At 37.5% G+C, this 12,929-nt stretch overlaps 1 protein-coding gene across 7 annotated transcripts in view; it reads right to left on the bottom strand.

The window, feature by feature from the left end:
- Positions 1 to 12,929, bottom strand: part of NUMB (NUMB endocytic adaptor protein) — a 192,215-nt gene that overhangs the window by 144,785 nt on the left and 34,501 nt on the right. For all 7 annotated transcript variants that reach the window (XM_047739255.1, XM_047739256.1, XM_047739261.1 and 4 more), the window contains one exon: positions 2,983 to 3,114. The gene's annotated coding sequence lies outside the window, so the exon portion shown is untranslated. Of the gene's footprint in view, positions 1 to 2,982; positions 3,115 to 12,929 lie in introns of those variants that run through there.

Genomic DNA, 12,929 nt, shown 5'->3' with positions numbered 1-12,929 from the left:
AAACCTAGAAAAGATGTTATCAGAAACTTACCTACTCAGATTTCTTAAAAGCAAAAGTGGGCTTTAAAAATTCTTAAAACAAAAAAAGAAGGCAAGTTAATACTTGCAGGCTATACATATACATTTTTGTATATATATGCACACATTTGTTGTTGTTATTTAAGACACAATATTTTAGGGGCGCCTGGGTGGCTCAGTGGGTTAAAGCCTCTGCCATCAGCTCAGGTCATGATCCCAGAGTCCTGGGATCGAGCCCCACGTGGGGCTCTCTGCTCAGCAGGGAGCCTGCTTCCTACTCTCTCTCTCTGCCTGCCTCCCTGCCTACTTGTGGTCTCTGTCTGTCAAATAAATAAAATCTTAAAAAAAAAAAAGACACAATATTTTATACTACTCATTATTCCCGATTTATGTCTACTAGAAAACATGTTTTTAAATGAAAAAAAAAAAATTAAAACAGCTTTCCCAGTTATCATACCTTTGAACCAAAATACAGTGTTTCACAAACTCAGTCAATTCGGATTATTCACAGTTAAGAGCAAACTTCTGAGATTACCTCTAATGTCACAAAAGCCGGTTCAGTCATTTTCCACCATAAGGTATCTGTGAGTAGCTGGGAAATAGAACTGAATCATCTCTGCCGTATTAGGCTCAAATCTAGACAGCAAGAAAATCTTTCTGGCCCTAAAAGATAATGAGTGTGTGTGTGTGTACACACATATATACTGGTATATATGAATTATAATGTGTATGTGTGTGTACACACACATATACACATATATATTGGTATATATGAATTATAAAGTGTGTGTGTGTGTGTGTGTGTGTGCGTGTATACACACATATATACTGGTATATATGATTATAGCTTATTTCCCACATAAAGTGAATGGATCAACATCTCTATGTAATACTTAGAGGATTACCTAAAAATATTATCCCATTATATTCAGAAATTAAGTACTAGCTATATTCAAAACTGCCAAAGGCAATTCATGCAACTGGTGAGTAAATGTGATCAATAATACAACCAAATGGGGCATCTGGGTGGCTCAGTCAGTTAAGCAACTGACTCTTGATTTCAACTCAAGTCATGATCTCAGGGTCTTGAGACTGAGATCCAAATCCGGCTCCCTGCTCAGCAGGAGTCTGCCTGAGATTCTCTCCCTCTCCCTCTGCTCCTTCCCCACTAGTACTCTCTCTCTCTCAAATAAGTAAGTCTTTATAAAAACTAATAACACAACCAAATATTCTACAACTTGGCAAATTTTCTCGTTCCACTGAAATTTTAAGCTATTTACCAGAAATTTAGCAGATAAAATTGTACAATCCTAAAAAAGATTACATAGGTTTCCTTAAAAGAAGTAGATAGACAAAACAAACTTGATGCATAGAGTAACAATGACACCATTTTCTCAAATCTATCATACCAGAAAGCAGTTTCCCAAATAATCCTCCAATTGTTAAAATTTAAAAAAGTAGCCATTACGGGACTGGAAGAGATTATGCTGAGTGAAATAAGTCAAGCAGAGAGAGTCAATTATCATATGGTTTCACTTATTTGTGGAGCATAACAAATAGCATGGAGGACAAGGGGAGATGGAGAGGAGAAGGGAGTTGAGGGAAATTGGAAGGGGAGGTGAACCATGAGAGACTATGGACTCTGAAAAACGATCTGAGAATTTTGAAGGGGTGGAGGGTGGGAGGTTGGGGGCACCAGGTGGTGGGTATTGTAGAGGGCACGGATTGCATGGAGCACTGGGTGTGGTGCAAAAATAATGAATACTGTTATGCTGAAAAAAAATAAAAAAATTAAAAAAAAAAAAAAGTAGCCATTAAACTAAAATAAAAGCATTTTTTCAAAAACAAAAAATCCGAACTACAAATCTTATTTTGCACCTTGTTTATAAATTTTTGTCTCCATTTCTCAGTTTGCTGCTTCATTGATACAAAAGAAAGTTCAAAATCTATTTCTCCTCTTCCTGTTTAGGCATCTTATTTTTAGCATCATACTCTACTTAGGAAAAGCACACAAAATCCTACTGAACTTATACACCATTATTTTCTGTCAACAGTCCATTTTTACATATTACACACATTATTTATACTCTTATCTTAAAAGTAATACAAACTGTGGCACATCATATTTGCCAAAGATGGCTACAATGGCAGATTCCATCCCATATGCCCTTCTTCTAATCAGATGCTAATACTCCTCCCTTGAAGTGGTGTGGTCTGTATCTTCCCCCTTCTTTGAACCTAGGTGGACCTTTAGGACTACCTCAACCGACAGAAAAGAGCAGAGTACTACTATGTGACTTCCAAAACAAAGTCAAATATGCCATGCAACTTCATCTTGCTCTCCTGGGATGCTCTTTCTTGGAACCTAGCCACCACGCTGTGAGGAAGCCAAGCAACCAAAAGGAGAGGTCATGTGTAGGTGTTGTGGCTAACAGCCCAGGCTTAGGCCCCTACCAAAAGCTAGCATTAACCACCAGACATATGTATGAGTGTGCCAAGCCTTCGAACAATTCCAGTGCCCCACCATCAAGCTGCCCCCACCCTTCCAGCTACTTCATCTTAGGCCACATATTAACCGAGACAAGCTGTTCCCACTAAGCAGGTCTTGCCCAAATTACAAGTACCTGAGCAAAATAAATGACTGGTAAGTTTTAAACTACTAGTTAGGGGTGGTTTATTATGTAACAATAGGTAACTAACACAAGCTCATAAATATAATTTGAAAATACACAAAAAGAGAAAGAAGAAAAATTTTAATTACCCTAAGTTTCACCACTGTTAGCATTTTGACACATATTTTACCATCAAGAAAATATTTTGCTGCACTCAATTAATATTCCAAATGCTTTGTTTTTACCAGGATAAAGGGCTAATTTTTAAAGACAGTCAACTGTTTTCATCTAACAAGAAACAGGAAAAACATTAGCATTCATTCTACTTATCTTTACTGTCTCTTTCACATACCTGTCCTTAGTGAGGTGTCTGAGGATGGCTTGTACACCAATATTCCAATCTATGGATGTGAATCAAGATCGTAGGTTGGAACAGGGGCCACACTGGACCTCCTCCCTAGAAGAAGTTGCTGAAGCTCCAAATCTGAAATTTTTAAGGAAAGAAAATGCTAAATATAAAACATTTCTTTTTTTTTAAGATTTTATTTCAGAGAGACAGAGTGTGTGTGTGCGTGAGAGAGCAAGAGCAGGGGGAAGGGGCAGAGGGAGAGAGAAAAGCAGACTTTCTACTGAACACAGAGCTGTATACGGGGCTTGATCCCAGAACCCCAAGATTATGACCTAAGCTGAAGTCAGACACTTAACCAACTGAGCCACCCAGGCACCCTCAAACATTTCCTTTCAATCATTTATAACTCCATCTTTACAACTGAATGGGGGCTGGTAGAATGGGTTAAGATTACATGTAAGTAATGCACAGGTTTCACTGAAAGTGGAATTGGGTAACGTGGATTCAAGTCCCAGCTCTACTTCTTCCTAGATATATGATCTTACATAAGGAACAAATTCTGTAAGTCTAAGTGTCATCATGTGATGAAGACTAAGGTGACTGGACCAAAATTTTGGGCGAGCAGTCAGTTCTAAACTGGGTTCTAAACTCAGTTATTCTGCCTTGCTGTAAGAACTTTGATACTTTTCTGAGCTCAGATATATCATCTCTAAAGAAAGAGGGTTGCATTAGATAATGGTTCCTGAAATCTAATGTTTAAAAAGATGCCAGCCACGACCGAAAGTGGGTGTAGAGTTACAAACTGTGCTTACTCTCAGACTGTCCTTCCTACTTTTTTCTGGTATCAAAATAGCTTCTTTTATGAGACAATGTGATAGACAGTACTAATTGTTTTATAAATAAAGAGTCAAAATCAAAAGCTGTAGCCCTATGTAAGCACCATAGAATTCTTTTTAGAAATTCTTGTGTCTCTATGATTTCCATGAGCTCTAAAATCCCCTCTAACATTCTGTGTATCCATCTGCTACTCAACTAGTTATTTTTTAGGTACCCAGTATGTGACAGGCACTCTACTAGTTGGTGGGGGAGCCCCAAAATAAATAAGATTAGTACCCACTCTAAAAAAAAAATCTCCCAATCTAATATGAAATTTATATACATAAATCCCAAAGACAATATAACAGGTTAAGTTTTCTAATGGAGGTGCTTTACACCTTTTAAGAGGTAAAATAGTGGAAGGATTTTTAAATTAAGTAGAATTTTATTTTTTTATTTATTTTTATTTTTTATTTTTTAAAGATTTTATTTACTTATTTGACAGAGATACAGCAAGAGAGGGAACACAAGCAGGGGGAGTGGGAGATGGAGAAGTAGGCTTCTTGCCAAGCAGGGAGCCCGATGCAGGGCTCGATTCCAGGACCCCAGGATCCTGACCTGAGACAAAGGCAGACGCTTCATGACTGAGCCACCCCGGCGCCCCTTTTTCTATTTTTTTTTAAAGATTTTTTCTTTTTAAGTAATCTCTACACACTACATGGAACTTGAACTCACAACTCTGAGATCAAGAGTTGCACACTCCACCAACTGAGATGGCCAGGGGCCTCAAATTAAGTAGGATTTTAAAGTGAGTTTTATAGTTGTATGAGGAATTACTTAACCTCTTTAAATTTCAATTTCCTGATATGCAAAACAGGAATGATTACAGAAAACACAGAGTTGCAGTAAAAAGATAAGATGCTCAAAACAAAGGCCAATCCACCCAAAAGGTTGGCTTACACACTTTCCAGAAGACAAATTGAAAATATATCATGTAGGGACGCCTGGGTGGCTCAGTTGGTTAAGCAGCTGCCTTCGGCTCAGGTCATGATCCCAGCGTCCTGGGATCGAGTCCCACATCGGGCTCCTTGATCATCAGGGAGCCTGCTTCTCCTCTGCATCTGCCTGCCATTCTGTCTGTCTGTGCTCGCTCTCTCTCCCTCTCTCTCTCTGACAAATAAATAAATAAAATCTTTAAAAAAAAAAAAAAAAGAAAAAGAAAATATATCATGTAGGCATGCCTGGGTGGCTCGGTGGGTTAGGTGTCTGCCTTTGGCTGAGATTATGATCTCTAGGTCCTGGGGTTGAGCCCCATGTTGGACTCCCAGCTCAGTGAAGAATTTCCTTCTTCTACCTTTGCCTCTCCTCCTGCTAATGCTCTCTCTGTATCTCTCTGTGTCTTAAATGAATAAATAAAATATATTTTAAAAATTAAAATACAAGGGTCTCCTGGGTGGCTCAGTCATTAAGCATCTGCCTTTGGCTCAGGTCATGATCCCAGGGTCCTGGGATTGAGCCCTGTATCAGGCTCCCTGCTCAGCAGGAACCCTGCTTCTCCCTCTCCCACTCCCCCTGCTTGTGTTCCTTCTCTCACTGTCTCTGTCTCATAAATATATAAAATCTTTAAAAAAAATTAAAAAACAATAAAATAAAAAGCAAAATAAATTCACCAGACAATGCAATAGTGTGGTCCTGAATACGAAGAGTACCAGCCCCAACATTAATTAAGCACTTACTATGTGCCAAAAACTCTTCTAAGCACTTTCCATGGATTATCTCACTTAATTCTGACAAGAACCCTTATAAAATGAATTTATATGATCATTTTTTAATAAAGTTGGACACAGAAAAGTCAAGTTACATCCAATATCATAAAACTACTAAGAGACAGGGTTAGGATTTTTAAAAAAAGAAAAAGCAAAAATTCAGCAGCATGACTCCAAAGCCCCCCCCACTTTTTTTTGAAGATTTTATTTATTTATTTGACAGACAGATATCACAAGTAGGCAGAGAGGCAGGCACAGAGAGAGGGTGAGGCAGGCTCCCTGTCGAGCAGAGAACCCGATGCGGGGCTCAATCCTAGGATCCCGGGATCACAACCTGAGCAGAGGCTTTAACCCACTGAACCACCCAGGCGCCCCAAAGCCCCCTTTTTTATTTTTATTTTTATTTAACTAAACAACTTTACAAAAAAAAAAAAAAAGATTTTACCAGAACTAGGAGTATTTGCTTCTAATGATTTTTTTTTAACACAACAAGGAATCTTTTACTATGTGCACTAAACACAAATACATAATATAGTCCCTCCCCATGAAGGACCTACATACCAATGTGATGGTATTATTAATAAGTGGTAACATGAATAAGTAATATCCTAACTTTATTTTATTATTTTTTTAAAAGATTTTATTTATTTATTTGGGAGAAAGAGACAGAGATAGCAACAAGTGGGGAGGAGAGGGAGAAGCAGGCTCCCTACTGAGCAGGAAGCCTGAGGCAGGGCTCCATCCCAGAACCCTGGGATCATGACCTGAGCCAAAGGCAAATACTCAACCGACTGAGCCAACCAGATGCCCTTTTTATTATTATTATTATTATTTTTTTATTTAAATGGGCATGGGGCTTGAACTCACAACCCTGAGATTAAGACCTAAGCTGAAATCAAGAGTCAGATTCTTTTTTTTTTTTTAAGATTTTATTTATTTATTTGACAGACAGAGATCACAAGTAGGCAGAGAGGCAGGCAGAGAGAGAGGAAGGGAAGCAGGCTCCCTGCCGAGCAGAGAGCCCGATGCGGGACTCGATCCCAGGACCCTCATGACCTGAGCCGAAGGCAGCGGCTCAACCCACTGAGCCACCCAGGCGCCCAAGAGTCAGATTCTTAACCGACTAATTTTATTCTTTTAAATTTAATTATCTCAATGTTAGGCTTATCTGCAATTTCTTTTTTCATTTACTTTAATTCCAGGTATTACTATCTTGAGTTTTCAGAATATACAGGAAACGCTTATGCAGTCCTAAAGGAAAAATCAATTTAAAAATGGAAGATAATAGAAACTTAGAAACTTATTTATATGGAAATTTACATTCAAATAATCACATTTTTTAAAAACTCCACAGAATAAGAACATCTGAGGGGTACCTGGGTGGTCAGTTAAGTGTCTGCCCTCAGCAGAGGTCATGATCCCGGAGTCCTGGGATCAAGGCCACATCAGGCTCCTGGGCCTGCTTCTCCCTCTGCCTGCTGCTTCCCTTGCTTGTGCTCACTTGCTCTCGTTTTTGCTCTGACAAATAAGCAAATAAAATCTTAAAAAAAAAAAAAATAAGAACAGCTGAATTATATTTCCAATACACGCTCTAAAAAATTTTAGATGTAACTTGCAAAATGTATTTTTAGCCAACAATGTGCTTCATTTCCTTTCTTCATTGGCCTGATTCTAGAACAGACTATAATGTCACTCTGATGTTTTACTTGAGCTTTAACAGTTGTGTTAAAAGAGAACTAAATACAAAAAAAAACCCAAAAACAAACAAAAAAAGAACCTTACAGAGAAATAACAATATACGTAACATAATAAATGCTGTCCAAATATACAGAAATTGAATTGTTAATAAAGAGAACACTTGACATGTATTTGATTATAATGAGCCATTAGAATTAAAATAGTCATATTCTGTCCATGATTACACTTCACATCTTTCTGCATCCATAACAACACAATAACCTAAAATTCTCCGTACTATACTGTAACTATTTTCAAGGAAGCCAATATTCCAGTAACACTAATCAAGGGGTCATAATAATATGAAGATTCACAGTAATTTTCCCAATATCTTCATGTTGGAGGAGGCCAGATGCTATATTAAAAGGGAAATATGAACATGGATTATTTCTAAAATTGTACCAGAAAGGGGGGAAAAAGTTTAAATTTCTTTTTTTTTTTTTTAAAGATTTTATTTATTTGAGAGAGAAAGAAAGAGAACAAGCAGGGAGGAGAGGGAGACAGGCTCCGCCCGATGTAGGGCTCGATCCCAGGACCCTGAAATCATGACCTGGGCCAAAACCAGACGCTTAACCAACTGAGCCACCCAGGTACCCCAAAAGTTTAAATTTCTTAAAAACACAAATGGAAACACTAGCACTGTGAATTCACAGCACTAAATAAAAGGCTGCTGGTTCCAAGACTGGTTTGCCAAATTTTTCCCTACAGATAAATGTTCAATACCCACTGAACATTTTATACCACTCCAAAATTAAGAGTCTTGCTAATTCTATGAAGTAAAATGAACTCCCAGCTTGATTTATGTTCCAAGTAGCTGTCCCGAGAGGAACAGATCGGAGAAAGGCAACTTAAGCACAACAGTTAAGTTTTATTCAGACCTGGAAAACAAAGAAATCTGACATACTTCCCACACAGAATGTGCCTATGGGGAAAAAAAAAAAACAAAAAAAACCTATATTTTCTATTTAAAAAAAGGAATTAGGGGCACCTGGGTGGTTCAGTAGGTTAAACCTCTGCCTTCGCTCAGGTCATGATCTCAGGGTCCTGGAATCAAGCCCCGCATTGGGCTCTCTACTCAGCAGGGAGCCTGCTTCACCTCCAACCCCGCCTGCCTCTCTACCTACTTGTGATCTCCCTCTGTCAAATAAATAAAATCTTTTTTAAAATTTTTTTAAAAATTAAAAAATTTTAAAAAGCATTTATTTTTACATTTTTTAACTACAAGAACTATGCCAATTAGAGTAATTATAAAAAGGGGAGGAAACTTTTCCAAATACAAATAAATCCTCCTAGTCAAAACTTAACTCATAAATTGTTTACCTAACTAGATATTTACTTTCATCATACCTGAAGATCTTCATCTCTTTCACTTCCTAGAATCTTTTCAAATGTTTTAGACCCACTCACCATCCAATCTCAGTTCTGAATGCCATTCAAAAAGCAGGTGATTACCTCCTTAATACCCCCTCTTAAAATATGGCCATTAACATCTCTTATAATTTCATTTCACCAAAGCCAAGTGTGGTGTGCTACTCACAACTCCAAGCCTGTGTTCCATAGCTCCAAACCATTCTTCTTAAAATGGTAGAACACTATTCTTTTCTCTTAATTATATACAAACTCCTTGCTACTCAAAATGTGTTTCACAGACTTGTACCATCTCAGGTCTTACCTTAGATCCACTGAACAGAATCTGCATTTTAACAAGCACCTCAGGTGATTCATACACAGAAAATTTTGAGAGTCACTGTCCTAATTCACTCATTCAGGGTCGCTTTCCTCCTACTTTACAGTTCCTGAATTACAATTTGGCATATAAGGAATCAGACCCTTTTTCTTTTGAACATATTAAGACCTACCAAAATGAAGTGAGGAATCTTTAAATAAGATCACACTTTCTTCACAAGCTTCTTTTCATAAATAACTGTAAGTTCTATGAAGCCGGAGATTTCAATATACCCTCAAGACCAAAACACTGCCAGGTGAATATTTATAGAAGGTACAGAATAGATACCAGATGATCCCTAAAGTCCTCTGACTTTTAAATCTCTGGTTCTTGCATTTGCTATGTAAGCAAAATTCTATCTAAGAAAAGGAAGCCAAAATATGAGATCATCTAAATGTACAAAATAAAATATACGCCACTTTAAATGACTTGGTCAAGGTCACTAGGCAGGTTCACTATTAAGTTCATAAGGCTCAAAAACATTTTTTCATATCATTACATATGTTTTTTAAGTTTTAATTTATTCATTTTAAGTAACAGTCAAACCCAAGGGCAGGGCTCAAACTCATGACCCTGAGATCAAAACTCATGCTCTTTCAACTGAGCCAACCAGGTACCCCAATATCATATCATTATTACTGTATTTTATTATTATATTTTAGGTCAAATGACAATACTTCCTCTACATTCACACTATCATCCAAGTAGCTAGGCAAATGCAAATGTCCAGAAAAATTATACACTCAGAGCTTAAAGAAGCCTAAAATGTACACACTGCTGTAAAGAGTCTGTAAATAAAAACTGAAGATCACATGGTATGATTAGTTTCTTCTATGCCAGAAGATATAAGTGCTTCCAATCTTTATTGCACTTACGTTGAAACAGGAAAGAAATGAAAAGGAAAGAAAAGAATAAAAGTACAGAAAAGACAAAAAAAAATCAGGGACCACATATGGCAACAAGATAGAGAAAAGAACAGAGGTTAACAGTAATCACAAGTCTCAAAGAATGTGATTTAGGGACTTAGAAAAGGCAAAAGCAACTACAAAAGCAAAGAGCAGAATAACAACTGCAGCATCCATTTCAGAAACTTCCAATGATGACAGTGCGAGAAATTCTGAGAGGCACCTAGGAGGCTCAGTTGGTTAAATGTCTGCTTTTGGCTCAGGTCGACCATTACCCAGGGTCCTACCCAGTAATGAGCCTACTTCTCCCTCTCCTGCTCCTCCTTCTTGTGTTCTCTCTCCCTCTAATCAAAGAAACAAATAAAAATCTTTAAAAAGCAAAAAAATCTGGGTGCCTGGGTGGCTCAGTGGGTTAAAGCCTCTGCCTTCCGGCTCAGGTCATGATCTCAGGGTCCTGGGATCGAGCCCCACATCGGGCTCTGCTCAGCAGGGAGCCTGCTTCCTCCTCTCTCTCTGCCTGCCTCTCTGCCTACTTGTGATCTCTGACTGTCAAATAAATAAATAAATAAAATCTCTTAAAAATAAAAATAAATTTTAAAAAAATAATAAAATAAAAAAAAATTTTAAATGGGGCACCTGGGTGGCTCAGTCAGTTGGGCTGAGGTCATGATCCCAGGGTCCTGGGACAGAGCCCCACATCTGGCTCCCCACTCAGCGGGAAGCCTGCTTCTCCCTTTCCCTCTGCTGCTCCCCCTGCTTGTGAGCTCTTTCTCTCTCTCTCTCTCTCTCACTGTCTCTGTCAAATAAATAAATAAATAAAATCTTCAAAAAATTTTTTAATAAAAAATAAAAAGAAATCTTGAGAACAAGTAAATTTTAGAATATCTCTGGGCTGAGATACCTGTCTAGCTCAGGTGGTATAGCATGTGACTCTTGATCTGAGAGTCATGAGTTCAAGCCCCACAGTAGACTTAAAGACTACTTTAAAAAAAAAAAAAAAAAAAAAGGCTGTTTAATGTATCATTTCTCTCACCTACCATATCCTACATATCTGAATTAATAAGGAACAAGGAAATACATCCCTAACCCTTAGAAATCAATAAAAAGCAAATCAGGTTCTAGCATGAGTCTAGAAAAGTTTTCATTGTTCTCTATGAAGATTTTCACTAAAAATAAAAATGGTTAGAAGCACCTGGGTGGCTCAGTTGGTTAAGTGACTCTTGGCTTTGGTTCAAGTCATGGTCTCAGGGTCATGAGATCGAGCCCCTCTCCCCTGGTTGGGCTATGCACCCAGCACAGAGTCTGCTTGAGACTCTTTCCCTCTCCCAATGAACTTCCCCCTTCCCAGCCCCACTCACACTCCCTCATGCTCTCTCTCAAATAAACAAATAAAATCTTTTAAAAATTAAAGATTAAAATAAAGTTTTGATTCCTCACCTTCCTTCTACCCCTCATTTTCCCTACCTATATTAGATTTATCCAAAACATCGATGTAATCAGTTCATGCAGAGGTTTCTATTTCTAAAAAACATTTCCTAGAAATCTATTATATACAAAAAAAATTACATGAAGGTTGAATCACGGTGGGAAAGAATACCAGAACAAGGGACCTAAACAGATACAATAAAGGACTATAAAAATGTAAAGCACCTAGGGGTGCCTGACACTCAGTTGGAAGAGCATGCAACTCTCAAGCTAGGGGTCAAGTATGAGGCCTCAATTGGGTGCAGAGATCACTAAAAATAAATAAACTTTTTAAAAACAAAACATCTACACTGCAAAAGCCATGTGAAAGAAAGCTAAGACACAAATGACAATTAGGAAAATATCTACAATACAAAAAGGAGATTTAATACTCTTAACATGTAAGAAGTTCTGCATGGGCAGATATACATGAAAATACAGCTTACAAAAGAAGAAATAAAAGCATAAGCACAAGATGTTAAACTTCAGTAGTAATCAAAGAGATGCAAATCATTTTTTTAAGGTTTTATTTATTTATTTGAGAGAGAGAGAGAGAGTGTGAATGAACAAGAAAGAGAAAGGAGCAGAGGTAGAGGCGGAGGTGGAGTGAGAAGCAGATTCCCCACTAGGCAGGGAGCCTGACATATAAGAATGGAGCCCAGAACCCTAAGATCATGACCTGAGCCCAAGGCAGACACTAACAGACTGAGCCACCCAGGCACCCCAAAGAGATGCAAACTATTATCATTATTATTTCAGACTGACAAATACTAAAAATATCAGTAAGAGCCATTGTTCCCCAAGGTATATGGAATCTAGCACTCCTATTCACTACTGCTGAGATTATATCTAACAACAGTTTATCATTATAAAAGCTCTCAGGAAAATAACCACACTTCAAAATATGCCCATCCTTTGACCCAAGAGCCCCACTTCTAAAAAATGTATTCTAAGTAAACAGATGTGTACAAGCATATATGGACATAAGAGCTATTACATATGCTCAATACACAGCAGATGTTCAGTAGATCTCTGATGAATAAATACTATTGTTGAATGATGAATCACAGTATTGTTTATAATAGCAAAACTATTACCATTACAGAATGTCTACAAATAAACCATGATATATTCATACTTTAAAATCTTACACAGCCATTAAAAATGATAACACAGTTCTATAATTATTAATTAGAAATACATCTATAATAAGTTATAGATGTTTAAAAAGAATAGTAAAATGTATGGTGGTTCCTCAGAAAAAATAAACATGGAATTACCATATGATCTAGCAATTCCATTTCTGGGTATATACCCAACAGAACTGAAAGCAGGTACTTAGATATCTGAACACCAAAGTTCATCGCAGCATTATTTATAATAGCCAGAAGATGAAGACAACCTAAATGTCCATTGACAGATTAACAGATAAACAAAATATAGCATATACATATAATGGAATATTAGCCTTAAAAAGCAGTGTTTTCACACATGCTACGACACGGAGGAACCTTGAAAACATTATGCTAAATGAAA

Source organism: Lutra lutra, chromosome 7 (genome assembly GCF_902655055.1).
Source record: "Lutra lutra chromosome 7, mLutLut1.2, whole genome shotgun sequence".
Classification (NCBI taxonomy): domain Eukaryota; kingdom Metazoa; phylum Chordata; class Mammalia; order Carnivora; family Mustelidae; genus Lutra; species Lutra lutra.
This window is presented reverse-complemented; position numbering and strand designations above follow the sequence as displayed.